Genomic DNA, 9,391 nt, shown 5'->3' with positions numbered 1-9,391 from the left:
TTATAGCTTTGGGATGTTGTTGATGGAAATGGTGAGAAAACAAAGGCATTTTAGTAGATATGAAGAGGAATATCATAGTGAATTATTCTTCCCATCATGGATTTATGATTGAATTGAACAAAGAGAAGATATGGAAATGGGAGATGTCACTGAGGATGAAAAGAAATATATATTTATGAAGATGGTCATAGTTGCATTGTGGTGTGTGCAAATGAAGCCCGTGGATTGTCCTTCTATGAGCAAAGTACTCGACATGTTGGAAGGTGGTGTTGAACTATTGCAACTACCTCCTAAACCTACCTTATATTCTCATGAAACATCAGCTTTGAATAGGGAGAACAACCCAATGGGGGTTCCAATTTCGTCACCTAATGCAAGTATTACAATTAGCTTAGATGGGAGGTAACTTAACAATGTATCTACTTGCAACTGCTCTCTCTCTCTCTCTCTCTCTTCCCCTTTCTCTCTCACTATACATGTAAATTAATGCATTATCTAAACAATATGTAAGCCAATTCCCTTTGTTTTTAGATTCTTAGGTATATATGGTTGTAAAGCTTGAAGAGGTTTGAGTAATTTATTTTGTAATGCATCTATTAGTAGAAACCCTCACAATTCAAAATCCACATGTCAATTTTCAGCATTTTTTTCTTAGTTGAAATGTAGGATGATTGATAGGCATGCATTCTTATACGATCAAAATCACAATACTAAATTGATGTAACTCCCTAAATGGGGTTGTTTATTTAATTTTTAGTTTTGAATGAAATGATTATGAAATACCTTGACAAAGGGGTGTCTCATTATATGATCCAACACCTAGTTTAAAAAGAGTTTCAACTCCTTGCTTTAATCAAATGAGATGCAGGGTAGGCAGAAACTACTTTTTATAGGGGAATATTATGGGTAAATCTAGTACTAGGGTACTAAAAATATTACGCGTTGGAAGGCTGCCATATTGCTCTTAGTCAAGAGAATGGTGGTGCTAGAATAGCAACGGAAGCAAAGAAAGGGTAGGATTTATGTTTGTGTATTATAAAAGTTTAGGTTAAGAAAAGAAAAAAAAATGTCACTTTTTCCCTTCTATTCACATAATTGTCTTAGAAAAAAATACTATGTTAATATTAAACACTTCTAAAAGTGTGCAAGACTAATTGAGTAAAAATAAAAATAGAAGGTTTTAATTTGAAACTCATGCGAGGCTTAACAAAAAGTAACATACCCATATTAGTTAGAAGTAGTTTCGATTGTCATTTATTTCTCTACAAATCATGATAATTTTTCCTATGAAGTATCTTCGATATCAAGCCAATCCATAAGTTCTCTTAAAGCCACTTATTAATTTTATAGCCTACTCTTTTTGAATAACAATCTCTTATCCATTTATTATATTTTTTTCAGAAAAAAAATCTCTTGCATAAACAATATAATCTAAATAGCAACAATAAACTTACATTGATGAATGGGTACAACATGGTCAATATCTAGGCTGCACACTCATAATAATAAAAAAGATAAATTATTGTTCACTCTATTAATTCTGAGATGACTGCCAACTCTTGTTGAAGAGATCTTTTTCGCCTTCAGGTGTTTGTTCTTGTTGCATCTATGGAAGCAAAAGGGTTGGGCGGCATGGTTAAATTGTTTCCTCCTCCTTCCAACATTTGAATGACAACTTTCATGGAAGGGCGATCTATGGGATACCATTGGATGCACCAAAGTCCCACAATTGTTAGCTTCTTTGCAATTTTAGTATCTCCATCTTCCACAATTCGAATACACACGTCTTCCCCTTGATCTAACTGATTATAAACCCATTCTGGGAAGTATACTTGACTAGTCTTCTCCATTGTGACATCAATATTCTTCCTTCCTCCTACCATTTCTAGCAGCAACATTCCAAAACTATAAATATCTGACTTATAGGACACATTTCCAAAGTTCCTTGATAATACTTCTGGTGCAATATAGCCCATGGTCCCTCTTGCTGTTGTCATTGAAACTGCACTTTGTTCCTTGGAACATAATTTGGCTAGACCAAAATCAGAGATTTTTGGATTAAAGTTTTGATCAAGCAAAATATTATGAGGTTTGATATCGAAATGGAGAATTCTTTTATCACAACCTTGGTGAAGATACTCAATTCCTTTAGCTATGCCTAAAGCAACATTTTGAAGCTTCTCCCAGCTAAGTGAGCAGTCCTTGATAGATTTTGAAAATATATACTTCTCCAAAGACTCATTTGGTAAGAACTCATAAATTAAAGCTCGTTTAACTCCATCAGCACAAAATCCAACCAAGCGAACCACATTGACATGATGGATCCTACCCATTATTGCCACTTCATTAATGAACTCTTCTCCATTTTCTTTTGAATTGTTTAGGATCTTTACTGCAACAAGAACATCACTAGAAAGCTTTCCTTTATACACAGTTCCATATCCGCCTTGACCCAATTTTTCCTTGAAGTGATTTGTAATTTTCTTAATATCAGCATAGGAGTATCTTGAGGGCTTGAGAGCTTTATAGTCTTCTAAAAACTGTTCTATCTTTGTATTCTCTCTTTCTAATTTGTTTGAGCTATACACATGATAGAGTACGATGACTACAAGCACCAGAAGACAGAAACTGAGGATTACCGCTGCATGTGATCAGAAAAAAAATAAAAATAAAAAGGTTTGTCTAAATAGATTCAGAAAGAGTCTAATAATAATCTTTTCTCTCTTCCTAATCCTTAATCAAAAGGGAAGTATGAGAGAGGAGAAAGTCACCTGTAACCAGTTTGTTTTTTGATACACCTGTAAGGAAAATAATACAATTATTAGATTGTTAAGCTTGGTAAGCCCCTCCCATCACTACTATGTGTGTCAGAGTTAAGAAAATAATAATAAAAATAAGAGTTTAAGCATGTGAATTCTTGCTTCACGTTTTCCTCGGTAATATAATTTATAATTATGTTTTCCTTCTGCTTTGATATTTTCAAGATCCAATTCCTATATAATTTATCTACAACAAACGAACCCCCCTAAAATAAGTAGTATGATCAGGATTTAGAATAGCACAGAGGAAGCAGATTGATTAGAGAGGAATGAATCCATATAGTACCTTTTCCTGGCTGATCAATACATTCAGTTTCAGGTTCTTTGCCAAGATTGCCCTTCAGTCTGCATTTCTTACCTTCTCTTTCGCAGTTTCCACATATCAATTCTGACCATGTTAAGGACAAATAATTTTCCCTATTAACCACATCATCTGGGAGAGTAACGTCGTAAATCTTGTGGCAAGAGGATAGGTCCAAGAGGTTGAGATTAAAGACAGATTCAACAGCATAGACTGGGTTGCTGAGGAGAACGGTGCAAGGGATGGAAAAAAAATTATTTGAGTGTGTTTTTTTTGAGGAACAATTGAAGAAGGTGTAGTCAACTAGGTAGTTGTAACTTCCAAGTTTGAACTGGAAGGGAGAGGCAGACAAAGTAAGGTTTTGAAGCTGTCTTTGAAGGCAAAAATCTGGGTCATGGACGATAATCTCCTGAGAGGTGTAATTTATCTTCTTCACTGAAAGGCTTACGGAATATGGCAGCTCTAGGATGGTCTGTTTCTTTTCTATACAAGATATCTCAAACCCGGGATAGCCACAATGAGATGGCTGGTCTTTTAGCCGGAAGGGGAACCTGATAACTGGGCCATGGTTGCTGCATCTTGATACCTTGCACTCATCTTGGCTCGCTCCAATCTCTACAGACCATCTCATAAACAAGAACAGAAACAAAGAGAAGACCATTTTTAAGCAATTGCTCATCCCCATAGCTTTTGGTCTGTTCCTCCAGCCTTTCTTATTGATTCACTTTTTTTGTATTTTTCAAGGAAAGAACTCCTATATATTCAATTCCAAAATGAACTAGAAGTGGAAAAGGAGATATATCCTATGCCACTTGCTTCACTCTAGACAGCTTGACTCCTACAATGAGAAGCGTGCAGTAAACTTCCTTGATATTTGCTACATGGACAAGGTTTCCTGACAACTCCAATGTACTTAGTTGTGGTTGTACATTGATGATGACCCGGGGCCAAATATGATGAGGGAAAAAAAAAAAAAAATCAAAGATTTTGGGTAGATGATTGTGACACCAATGAATAGTCAAAGAAAGTTGAACTCTAAGCTGGCTTAGCTCATTGGGATGTAATTTTATCTTCTTCTGAAACTTGGGGATGCCCAAAACCAAGGCATGCAGCTTCTCTTTCTGAATCTGAACTTATGATGGTGAGAGAAGTAAAACTTGTGGGAGCAGGCCTCATAACACTCCTCCATGTCTTTTTTCTTTCATTTTGTGATGCTAGTGAAAACCAGCCCTGCAGGCTCTCTTCTTGCGGAGATATTCGAAACATCACCAACCTTGTTCAATTAAAAGGTGGTAAGCCCAAATTTGGTAATCCTGATCCGGCATATGAATTGGTATGTGGAATCAACCATGCAATCTTTTAAGGAAAATACCATGTTGAGGAGATCAATTACCATAACTACAACATTAGAGTAGTAGTTGCTAGGTGTACACAAAATTTTCTAGTAAGAAAATTGTAGATAAAATTGTAAACTTACTCTATTTATGAAGTTAGAAATAGTCTCTAATATGTTCTTTGATTCTTCTTAAGCTTTACTCGAGCCTTGGTTTGGTTTAGACCCTACTGCATCTTGAGCTCGGGCTTCAACTTTAACTTGTCTTGGACTTGAACTCTAGCTTGTCTTAAGTTTCGGCTTGAACCTTTGGGCTTGGGCTTTGGCCTGTCTTAGGCTTAGCTTGGGCTTGGACTTCGGTGTAGCTAACGTTCACCAAGGGCATGAATGTTTGATCTTAGATTGAAGATTTGAATCTTGGAAGGTTTGATCTTCAAATTTTCGAAGGCTTGGTCTTCGAATCATCAAAGGCTTGATCTTCAAATCTTCAAAGCTTGATTTTCAAACCTTCAAAGCTTGATTTTCAAACCTTCAAAAGCTCGATCTTTAAATCTTTGAAGACTTGATATTCAAATCTTTAAAGGCTTGATTTTCAAATCTTCAAAGCTTGAAGAACTCCTTGAATGCTTGAGGTAACTTTCTTCAACTCTTCTCAAGTGTGGAAGTATCTTATTTTCTATTTTGTGTATGTTTGTTAAAGTTCTCTATTTATAAGGGTTAAAAGATACATATTTGGATAGTTTTCTCTATTTCTTACAAATATTATTTCTTAATCAAAGTTAATATTTAGGGAGATTATTAGACCTCACATTTGGAGTCTTAACCTTGGAATATTATTCTTTAATTAAAAATTAATATTTAGGAAAGTTGGAAAGCATATTTGGATACTTTTAATTTATTTTTTTAATGAGATTTTCATCAAATTACTAAGTTTGCTTGAATTCTTTTGATAATAACATTTAATGATAAATTATTTTTAATGAAAATTTTAAAAATACTTATTTTTAAATTGGAAACTCTAGTTTAATAAAAAAATTTCCAATTTATGAGATTTTGAAACTTTGAGAGCACCTTATCCAAATGGAAACTTTTAATTCCTCAAGGATTCTCAAAAATACTTTTAAGGAAAATATTTAAAATCCTTTCCTCGTGATATTACTTTCCTTATTTCTGCACTTTTCCAAGTTATGGTCGGCCGGGATTTGTCCATCTAACCTACTTTGGGACGGATCAGCCACTTCGCCCTTTGGGCCGTTGGGCCATACAGTGGAATGCAGTCTCCCAGACGGATTGCCTACCCAAACGGCCATGAGAGAGTGGAGGACCACAGGACGGCCTTGGAGAGGGGGTCCCACAGAGGTATAGGGGAAGAAGGGCATAACAGAGAGAGGGGAGCATAATAGAAAGAAGAGCGAATAGAGAGGAGATCCATCAGTTTGCATCCTCTTAGAGGTAAGTTCTTCATTGTCAAATCAGTGCTCCTTTGTACATTTATTTTGTTTGCTATTATTAAGACTGGTTGGGTGCTTTGGTGTGGTCATCAAGACCTATTTGCTTGTTGTTGATTTTGGGTATGGATATCATGTCATGTATTTGGCTTCTTTGCTATGCTTTGGATTGTTTGGGATGGGTTATAGTGTGTTCATCTTTCACTTTTATTGGGTTTTATCGAGATTAGTTTGGTATTGCTTTAGTTTTTTTGTGAGATGCCCACGATCATGTTTTGATTTCTATTTAAAATATGTTTGGTTTTGCCCACCTATTTAAACCCGTTGATTGGAAATATGAAACACAGCTTTTATCGGTTCCTTTGGTTTCTATTCTCTATGCTCTGTTTTTGGATACCTTCCCCTGTTTCTGGTGCTTATCTGTGATGACGCTTCTGGATATTGTAGGAGCATGGAATCTTCGAACCTAGCCCACGTCTAGAACTACCACCACAAAACACATTGGAACCTTGTTCTACTTCTATCGCAAGCCTCAGTCTATCTATGAATGATCTACATCTGCCGATAGATATCAGCAGTACATCACTTGAATCTTTAGACAACCGTTACAGTTCAGGCTCCTCATGTATTAATATCAAAGATGGCTCAAATTTGATTTCCATGAAGACTAGTAACGAATCTCACATATGTCATGGTATGCGGATAAACCTTTGACGAATTTGAAGTTTTTATCTGAACTTGATACACATCCATGGAAGTTGCAAGTGCCAGATGTTCGAAGATGCAGAAAAAGACTTGAAGGGTGATGATCAATTTTGGCATTGGCTATCATCTAAGAATTTTATTGAACCACCGATTAGGTTTTTGAAGGATGCTTATGGACATCATGATGTAAAGGCTCAGAGAGTGGGATCTCAGTTGTTATTGGCACTTGTCAACAAAAGTGAAGTGGTGGGTCATACTTGGGAGCAGACGCATTCTGTCGGATGACACCCCTTCCAAATTCAAAAATCAACATTATTGTCAGAAGGAGTTTCAATGGAAAGTGACTTCTGTGCTCTCTTTCTCCTTCAAGTTTGTGGACTTGGGGTTCTCTTTTCACAAGGCAGTAGGATGTAGATAATCTGGGTGGCTTTTTGCAATATGGAAAGTTGAGGTGTTGATGGTTTGATGAGTCAGAAGAACTAATGCATGGGAATTTGCTTCTGAATTGATTGGTTGCCTTTACTCTTCCTCGACATGGTGTGGACAATGTAAGAAGCTAGATCTTGCAGGAAAAGACTTCTAATAACTTGAAGAGGACAGGTGACGGTTATGCAGAAAATGGCTCTTGCCTTAGTTAATTGGGTGCATGGCAATATTAAGGTCATCTGAGATGGTTTCTGTGATTTGTTTAGAAACTAGCTAATGTGTGTACGGAGATGAGCCTGCCACCTGGTACCCTCAATGTTCTGACTCGATTGGTCTCCTAACCTGGTGTTCTCTTGGCGCCACGTCCTTGTGATGACAAGATTATGTTTGGTAGAAGCACCCTGCCTCTATTGCTTGTACATCCAATCAAGCCGCTGCTATATGCAATGAGAAGGTGAAGAATGGTCCATCTTTAGAGGGCTTTAGTAGTATCCTAGTAATCCTGAATCATGGCACAATCATTCAAAGTTGCACATCCATCTGGGTTTCCATTTATAGTTAAATCTGCAATCATGACAACAACAACCATTTAAGATAAGAACTACTATGGCAGTGTTGTGCTCAGTGGTGGATCAATCATGTTCCCTGGTATTGCGGACGGAATGAATGCAGACTCACCTCTAAATGAGCTTATTCCCATGTCGTGGCTAACGATGATGTTTTGAATCGTCCTAAGGAATAAGCGACCCAAATTTCGTTGATCATGAGTCAACCATATTGAAAGATGATTGGAATACTTTGAGGAAAAGAAGACATACCCAGGTCACGGAACAAACTGCCGATAAACAGCTCAGGCGAAAGGTGACATGTGTAATGCTTCTTCGTGCTGTCGTGCACTCAGTAATGTCATTTCGGCACGATTTCTGAAAGTTCTATGGATTTAGAATTAGAAGATGGAGAAGCCATCCTTCGGCCACTCAGATGTAGCCGAAGCCCTGACAAAAATCAATAGTACATCACACCGACAACAAATGGAGCTACTAAAAACTGTTGTGATGAACCATACGGTGTTCCTTTGCTGCAGGATACTCTTACACGGCATTGTTTATGAAGTCAACGCCTAATACATGTTAAATCTCAGGCCCAAATGTCAGTAGAAAGTCACCTTGACATAGGGTTCAAAATCTCGGTCGATACCGGTACGACTTGGCCGAGACATATTTGCCTCGACCATGGCCGGTATCGGACCCATACCCGAGTTGGATATTTTGTTAGCTTGTGAACAAACTCAGTGGAGTAGAAATGGTGGAGAAGATGAGAGGATCAAAACCCATGAAAATGAAAAATACAGATTATAGAGAGTTAGAACCCTCCATCTTAGAGCTAGCGAGGTCGAAGAAGCACGCATGCTTGTTCAGATCACTCAAGTTCCTGCCGGAGATGGAACTGAGCGACATGAAGAGGAGGCAGAGTCGCCGGACTCCTGCACCGCTGTTATCGACGAAGAACAACGGTGAGGTGGCTGATGGAAGTGGGAGAAGAGAGAAAGTTGGCCTATGGAGGAGCTGCCTAAGATTTGTGGGTTTAGAGGAGAAAGAGATGGGTGTTTGACCGGCAATTGAGGGTTATGGGTATAGATGAGGATTTGAATTTTAAATAGTATATATTTGTTTTTTTTAAGTACATAATGAGTATTTGGTGGGGATTTGGATTTTAAATAATCTGATGAAAATTATAATGATAAAAAATGAATAATGAATATTAGACTTCTATCAAATAAATAGAAAATGAATATTTATATAAAAATTAAAATTAATGAATATATTTTATAAAAAAATTATAGTTATTTTTTAAAAGATGAATCACGGTTTTATTTTTTTAATAATTAAAAATATTTTTTTTAAATCAAAATATTTAATTTAAATAATTTTTTATAAAAAAAATTACTTTTTATTATTTTCATCTTCAATAAGAAACATTTATTATCAAGTGATTAAATTAAAATATTTTTAGAGATTTTTAATATTATTATAAATTATCCCAAAAGTATGCTTTCATTATAATTTGAATAATTTTAATATTATAGAAGTTTATTTTATTATTTTTTTTACTCTACTTATTTGTATTTAACTTTTTAATAATTTTCATAAATTTTTAAAATTATTTTGAGCTCTTAAATTAGAATTTTTTGCATATCACCTGATACCGATTCGAGAAACTGAGACCGATGTGCCTCAGAACTTCTCGAGTCAATCACCGATACTGCGACTTTAAACTATGCCTTGACACAAGGAACATATCCACGTGGTGTGCGCATGGTAAGTGCACGTACTCCCCGCGTTCGCTATTCTCAGAATCC

At 36.3% G+C, this 9,391-nt stretch overlaps 1 long non-coding RNA gene and 1 pseudogene across 1 annotated transcript; one reads left to right on the top strand and one right to left on the bottom strand.

Annotated features, from left to right (window-relative positions):
* Positions 1-1,495: 1,495 nt before the first annotated feature.
* LOC100265974 (rust resistance kinase Lr10-like) lies at positions 1,496-3,781 on the bottom strand (annotated as a pseudogene).
* Positions 3,782-5,786: 2,005 nt separating this feature from the next.
* Positions 5,787-8,734, top strand: LOC132252688 (uncharacterized). The gene is made up of 2 exons (XR_009464449.1): positions 5,787-5,905; positions 6,349-8,734. It is a non-coding gene; the product is annotated as an uncharacterized LOC132252688 (long non-coding RNA).
* Positions 8,735-9,391: the final 657 nt, after the last annotated feature.

This window comes from Vitis vinifera, chromosome 16 (genome assembly GCF_030704535.1).
Source record: "Vitis vinifera cultivar Pinot Noir 40024 chromosome 16, ASM3070453v1".
Taxonomy (NCBI): Eukaryota; Viridiplantae; Streptophyta; class Magnoliopsida; order Vitales; family Vitaceae; genus Vitis; species Vitis vinifera.
This window is presented reverse-complemented; position numbering and strand designations above follow the sequence as displayed.